Here is a 7090-nt window from a genome sequence, read left to right as displayed (position 1 = left end):
CCTGGAGCAGTGCCATGAGGAAGGGAACGGGGCGTGTTCTCATAATTATGGGCCTCATTTATTAACCGGTTTTATCACCAAAACGAGTGATAAATATCACTGTGTATGATAATGGTGCTCCAGCCAATCACCTCCCAACTGTCACCTGTTTGAAAAATGACAGTTGGGAGCTGATTGGCTGGAGAACAGGTTTTTATATACAGTGAAATGTATCACTCGTTTTGGTGATAAAACTGGTTAGTAAATGGGGGCTATGACTGATGCAGACCTGAAGGCAGATACACCAGCCTGGAGATGAATCTCTTGCGGTGGCTGGATTGCTGGTGCAACCATACACAATGATGGTGACAACTAGCAGCACCAGCTGGTCACTTCTGATTGGCTGATTATATACTGAGCTCTCCAGCTGATAGATCATTAGTATCTCAGCTATGTTACATCAGGTCATCAATACACATTACTTATGCCGGGCATATACTATATATTACAGTGACGTGCGGTGAGGTGAATGGCTGGGGAGACACTGGCTAGTATCAGAGCCAGATTTACAGATACGTATATGAACCCGAGGGTTCATGTCGGCATTATACAAAGGTGCAGCAGTATATATAGTGCTAGAAAGTTGGTGCGTTTTGATCAGGGATGTGCGGAAAAGGTAGGCAGGGGATGTAGTCAGGAAGCCGACAGTCTAAATCCCGACCGCCGACTTCCCGACTTTCTAATCCTGGCGTGGTACTAATGACAGGAATCGAAACCCCGACGTCTGTCATTAGACCTACGCCGGGAGCCCGACACCCGGCTTACCGATCGAAGGTAAGCCGGGCGCGGACAGCTGCGGGGGGGAGGGTTATGGTAGGGGCTCCCGGGGGGGACTTAGGGTTAGGCACCCCCTGGGAGACTTAGGGTTAGGCTGTGGGGAAGGGGGGTTAGGTTTAGGTACTTAGAGGGGGGTTAGGGTTAGGCACTAGGGGGAGGTTAGGGTTAGGCACCCCTAAGGGAGGGTTAGGGGGTAGAATAGGGTTAGTTAATACTTACATTTTGACATTCGGGATCTTCAACCCTGCCGGGCTTCCGCTGTCGGGATTTGAACCGCCAGCCGTGCGGCCAGCGGTAATACCTACTACATCCGGGAGGCAGTGCCTCACCTGCCATAGACTTTTTACTCCAGAGTTTTGACTATAACAATTATTAGAATAATACAAAGAAGATATTATATATATATTTTTTTTTCTTATAATTTTTACAGTCAAAACTCTGGAGTATACCTAAGTATGCCAGCAAAGGCTCTGCCTCACCTCACCGCACATCACTGCTATATAATTATGTCAGATATTTGTCCCATCTGGCTGGCTTTAACCAATGTGAACAATCATTTTTGCCTGTTTTTTCAGTGTTTAAGACGATTTACTGATACATTTATGGTGACTGACAGCACGCCCCCTTCGGTGGGCGTGCCGGGGGCGCTGCTGCCCATTCGGAGGCGTTCCCATGGGAACGCCTTCCGTCTGGAGCCAGCCCCACTGACATCACTAGTGATGTCAGTGGGAGTGTTTTTGGCTCTGATAGAGCCAAAAGCACTCCTGGGCTTGCGGCAGCGAGACCCTACCGCAGGGTCTCGTCGCAAGCCCGATGGCCGCAATGGTCTTGACCATCACGACCATCTTTTTGGCCGCTCGCATAAGCTGTGGGTGGTCACCCACAGCTATGCGAGCGGCCAGGAGGCCGCTCTATTTTTAGGTAGGAGGGCCCTGATTCAGAGCGAGCGCTCTGGTCAGAGCGTCCGGCTCTGAATCAGGCCCTGTATCCCCAGGATATATTGTGGCACATCGAAGTGCCCCTAGTTCATATTATGCCATATTGTACTGCCCCCAGTTCATATTATGCCACATTGCTCACTACAGCCCCAGCTCACTCTACAAAGGCTGTAATCAAGTAGAAGCCTATTGTAGAACAGTGTTGAGCTCACGGATTAGCTCAGCTGTACCTGTGAGGGTAAAACAAGAGCATGAGAGATGGATGATATCCATGTGGAGCATTACTGAGGGAGAGACAGAGATCGCCACCTATATGAGCTCTAAAGAGTCCCTCTTATCAGGCTGGACAATGGGTCAATTGCTTAGAGGGCAATTCCAGGAACTTGATTGACAACTATGACCAGTATCCAGGGCCACCTAAGACTCTGGTCCCCATAGCAATGGCATCCCTTAGACCCCTTCATAGCTACACCCATGGGCGCCTTTAAAGGAGAGGTGGAGATTGGGTTGAAGGACGCCCTCACCCATGGAAGGACAGAGGATTAAGGATTGTGTTATCCAACAATATCTCTCCTATAAGTGCAACATAAACTGCAATATAAATGCTAGTGGTAGATGCAGAGGCGTTCCTCCCAGCCGTGTCACCCAGTGCGGGGAGGGATGCTGTGTGCGCGGCGCAGCTGAGCGCTGCTGAATAGGGGCTGAAGCCACTTGGGAAAGGGCGTTGCCACGCGGCCGAACCCCCGTGGTCCTGTTATTACTGGGGGGGCAGGGGGGGGTGCCGGAGGTGCGGACTGCCCTGTGTGCAGTCACGGCCGGCTCCCTCACAGTGTCAGGATCCAAGTGCTGCACCTTGGTGTCACCCCTCGGCGGGTGACACCCGGGTGCGCCCTGCACCCTTGTGACGCCACTTGATAGATGTGGCAGGATGCGCTAACTCCGCCACACTGTCTGCGGAGTGAAAGGTGGTTTTACTGAATGCTCTGGGGGTTCCTCAAAATGTGTTTTTTTCCCCTGTGTATGCACTGCCAGGGGGACTTATCCTACCCTCCATCTGCTATTATGCCCTTCTCTGCAAGCAGCACAGGAACTTAGGTATGACAGTATGTAGCCACAGCCCCTCCAGTAGCCAGGCCCTCTCAGTACGAGCCCAGCCCATGTCTAGGGGCCGTCGAGAGCTCTTTTTGGCCCCGGTACTGGGGGTGTGTGGCCAAATCCATGAGGCTTGGCCACTTCAACTCCCCCCAAAAAACTAATCAAATATATTGGCAGCCAGCTCCAAGGGAGAGGGGGTGTCATCAGTGTGATCCCCCCCCCAACCACTGGCCGCACCTGTACAGTAGCACAGCCGCAACAGCACATTGGGCAGTGACAAGAGACTGCTGCGGCTTCAGCTTTGCTGCTATACAGACACGGCCGGCAGTTTAGGGCAGAGCAGTGGGGGTGGACGCTGAACCGGGCCCCCGCCAGGCCTCTTCAACCAGCCTGGGCCTGGGTAAGTAGTACCCACTTCCTCCCCCTCCCAGCGTCTCGCCCATGTCTCTGCGTAACAAAATCCTTCTTTGCTGCATGGTTAAAAATGGACATTATAAGAACTGATTCTGAGTTGGGAGCAAATCACAAAAAAAAATAAAAAACAAGTAACTTTGTATCTGGAATAAGCCATTCGGCAAACATGGAGTGCAAATACAGCCGGGCCCAATAGTTCTGAGAATGACACAAGTATTGGTTTTCACAAAGTTTGCTGCTTCAGTGTTTTTAGACCTTTTTGTCAGATGTTACTATGGTATACTAAAGTAAGATTACAAGCATTTCATACGTGTCAAAGGGCTCTATTTATTAACATTATGTTTACTAAAATAAAGTGAAAAAGGGTGTTTTTGTGTTTTCACACCCTTTTCACATTATTTTAGTATCACCTATAGTTATTAAAGGGCAATTGGAGTAGAATTCGTAAAATTCTACTCCATCCCCTAAGTATCACTTATTTTTAGTAAGCAGATCGCATTTCCCATAACTGTAATGGGAAATGTGATCCGACCAAAGTTACTAAAAATAAATTGTAAAAAAATACCGGGGAAAGCCCTGTGATAATAACGCCACCTGTTGGTGGCGTTATCCAGGGTCTCCCCCGCTGATCGGGCTCCTACTCTGCTCTAAAAGGCAGAGCAGAGTCCGGAGCTGGTCCTAGTGATCAGCTGTGTGGTCTAAACAGACCGCAAGCTGATACACTGCAAAAAAAATACCTTATATACTCGGGTATAAGCCGAGTTTTTCAGCACATTTTTTGTGCTGAAAAAGCACCCCCTCGGCTTATACTCGAGTCATGCCCGCATGGTACGCAGCTGAGTAGCGTACCATGTGGGCCGTGGTGAATACTGTGTCTCTGTGACACAGCTGCACCGCGTGTGGTGCGACGGTTTGCCCGTCGCTATCCGGATCGTGCGCATGCGCACTGGGCCGCCATCGACCCGTTTGCGAGCGGGTCTGAATCAGGCGCACTGTCTCTGCAAGGGATTTGGAGTAAATCCCTGTGATATTGTCTGAATTCGTAATGCGAATTCAGTCGGTAATATCACACTACAATCTGCATTACAAATGCGGATTGTAGTAATAGAGCCAAAAGGCTTTTATTGACAATTACATTAAGTTTATGCAAGAGTCAATATTTGCAGAGTTGACCCTTCTTTAGGCACTCAGATACAGCCGCACACAGAATATAGGCGTGCCGCGTATCATTTATATCAGCAGAAGCTGCTTGTGCGTCCTATTTGTGTGGAGAATAATATACATTTGAAAGTAAAAAGTCACACAAAGATGTTCGCCACGGCGTGACTAGAAGGGCTGTTTAACGGGCAAAGTAAGATGTGGACATAAATAAAAGTTAATGTAAGCAAGAAGTAACCAGAAAATATTTTTCACCTCATGTAGTGATATTAAAATAACAATGAAAAAAGGAGAGAGGAAAGACATGGGCCCATAAAAATTTAAATGAAAAATATCGTACCCTCTGTACATTCATTCACCCCCTTGGTCAAACTCCTCAGCTAGCAAACCAAGGACAAACAGGATATTTGTGGAAACAATGCCTATTTCTTCCCAAAATTAAATGAAAACAAATTAGATTGGCACAGGGGCGTATTAAGAGAGGAGGGGGTCGCCTCCTCTCTCCCCGGCTGCCGTCAGCGAACTGAAACTATAAAAAACACCTGGAAAATGGCCGCCGCAGCCATTTTCCCAGCGTTTTGGGCATGCACAGTAGGAAATCACTGGGAAATTTGCTGCAGCGCCATTTTCCAGGTGTTTCTTATAGCACAACTCCGTGGGACTTCAGAGATGGAAGTATGAAGAAAAAATATATATATGAGTGCACACCCTGCACACATTATAAATACGCCCCTGGCTTGGGAGCCTGTACCGACCATACTGAGAATAAAATGGAAGAACTTGAAACGTCTCTTAATGACTTAATACCTGCCTATGAAACCCTCCAAGAAGAGGTAACTGCTCTGAGACAAACGGAGTGACCCGGAGGAGGATCCTGAGGTAAAACATTAAAATACGTGGAATTTCAGAGTCTGTCTCCAACGCAGATCTTAATAACGTCATCACATGTTCAGCCATTTGCTTCCGTCAGCGTCACCTAAAGATCTCACCATTAACCAGCTTCACAGACTCCCTAAATCAAGACAAGTCCCTGAAGACTCTCCTAGAGATACGCTACATAGGGGTGTGGAATATTTTGCTGACATTGATCATGTCGGCATTGAGGATTATATTTCTGAATCAATTACAGAGAATTTCCACAGCTGAAGGATTTAAACTTTATCAATTGTTGCAAGAATGTCATATCCAGGGCTGCCGAGATAACAAATAAAGTATATGTTCATATTAATTAATTTCTCTGCATATATACTACATAATAAAAAAAAAAAAGCCGAAATGTTTAAGTCCAGAAGTACTGACTTATGGAGCAAACACACGGTCAGATATGTCAGATGAACGACTGAACGATTTTACACTGTATTAAAATGAATGGAATCGTTCAAATCTGGCTGCAAACACATCAGATGTCAGATTTCGTTATCTGACAAGCGGGAACGCGCATCGTTTATCGTTGCAGGCCCACATGTCAGATTTTCTTTCAGATATGAAAGATTTTTAAAATCGTTATCATTCAGATCTGACAGAAAATCTGACCGTGTGTGTGCACCATAAGGGCCATATTCCGCGATTTACGTTAATGCAATCACGACTGTGATCTCTTATGGATCGCACATGCTAAAATATACTGATGCCATCCAAAGCCTCCCCTAGCACAGGGACGCCCATCCAACGAAGTGCAACAGCGTAAACATCGGGAATATCGACGCAGATCGGGCAGCTTCTGAGTGAAGTCTGACCTGTCTCAAGCCTTGCGTCTCTCCTGACCCGCTGAGTGCTCTCGTGCTGCGAGGGAGATCGCAATGACTAATTTACGCACGCCCAAGAGACAGCGTTTAATGGCCCAGACACGCCTGCGTTTGCCTAGCCACCCCCGTTACCACCCCCCAAACGCTACCTGTCACTCACCCCATGTGCAAGCATAATCGCAAACCAATCACTGCGCATGCGCTGTGTGGCTTTCACACATGCGCAATGGCTAACAATCGCTCGATCTGCGCAAATCTCTAAACCAATCCCTTAGTATGACCCATCCTCCGCACTCTTGGGGGCAATAGAGGGTACCCCTCCCTGCTGGTGTCAGTGCGCACTACATGACAACTAAAGATATCAGACAACTATCAAATATTTTTTTTAAATATTATTACCGGTATCATCAGACATGGGAGTACACTTGTTTTAAAGATAAACCCCTGGCATCACCCAGTATTGTTTTATGATTATTGCTCAGATACTTCAAGAAGATTTATTAAGGGGGGTATCCACTAGACAATTTAGTTGAACGATAACGATCGTTCAATCGTTTGCAAAAGTGTCTAAAACGACCAGCAATGCGCGTGTCCGCTGTCGTCTAGACATCTATCATCTTTCCAACATGCTGGTCAACCTGACGATATCGTCAGGCTCAGCATGTTTCCAGATGATGGATGAGCCTGCACTGAACGACTGCTCGTTCAGTGCAGGCTCATCCCACGACTGACAAACCACTGAACAATTACAATATCGTAATCGTTTTCAGATCTTGTAGTGGATACCCGCCTTTAGAACAGCGAGAGAGAGAGCCGCTACAGATTACAGCACCAATTTTTAAACCTATTTGTTTTTTAACCTTAACCTCTTTAAAAGAGGCCTCAACACCGCAGTCAGTGTTATTTACTGAAAAATCATCAAAA

This window comes from Taudactylus pleione, unplaced genomic scaffold (assembly GCF_031769625.1).
Source record: "Taudactylus pleione unplaced genomic scaffold, aTauple2 ptg000013l, whole genome shotgun sequence".
Taxonomy (NCBI): Eukaryota; Metazoa; Chordata; class Amphibia; order Anura; family Myobatrachidae; genus Taudactylus; species Taudactylus pleione.
This window is presented reverse-complemented; position numbering follows the sequence as displayed.